The sequence below is a fragment of the Mus caroli genome, chromosome 7, assembly GCF_900094665.2.
Source record: "Mus caroli chromosome 7, CAROLI_EIJ_v1.1, whole genome shotgun sequence".
Taxonomy (NCBI): Eukaryota; Metazoa; Chordata; class Mammalia; order Rodentia; family Muridae; genus Mus; species Mus caroli.
Window position 1 is genome coordinate 44,596,283 of NC_034576.1, and position 655 is coordinate 44,596,937.

Genomic DNA, 655 nt, shown 5'->3' on the forward strand with positions numbered 1-655 from the left:
TGCTTCATCTTTTCCTGACCTTTGAACCAGTTTCTTTAAGCTTCGAGCAGAGACCGAGGACCAGACATTCAGCACCAGACTGAGGCTGCTGAGACATCAGCTTGTGAACTAGCAAGCTTGGTCTCTAATGTGAGGCAACCATTATTTAGACTACCCACATAGTATCAGATTCAAACAGTCCTGTTCCTTTAGAGAACCCCAATACATACACACACACACACACACACACACACACCAAGCAATTTCAACGTGTTTATTTTTCCTCAATACTGAGACTGGAAGCTCTAGGTCAACCTCTTTACAACAGAGATTCCTCTGACACCTCTCTCTTTGGCCTGCAGAGGGAGTGTACTGGCTAGTTTTGTGTCAAGTTGACGCAGCTGGAGTTATCACAGAGAAAGGAGCTTCAGTTGAGGAAATGCCTCCATGACATACAACTGTAAGGCATTTCCTCAATTAGTGATCAAGGGGGAAAGGCCCCTTGTGGGTGGGACCATTCCTGGACTGGTAGTCTTGGTTCTATAAGAGAGCAGGCTGAGCAAGCCAGGGGAAGCAAGCCAGTAAGGAACATCCCTCCATGGCCTCTGCATCAGCTCCTGCTTTCTGACCTGCTTGAGTTCCAGTCCTGACTTCCTTGATGATGAACTGCAGTATG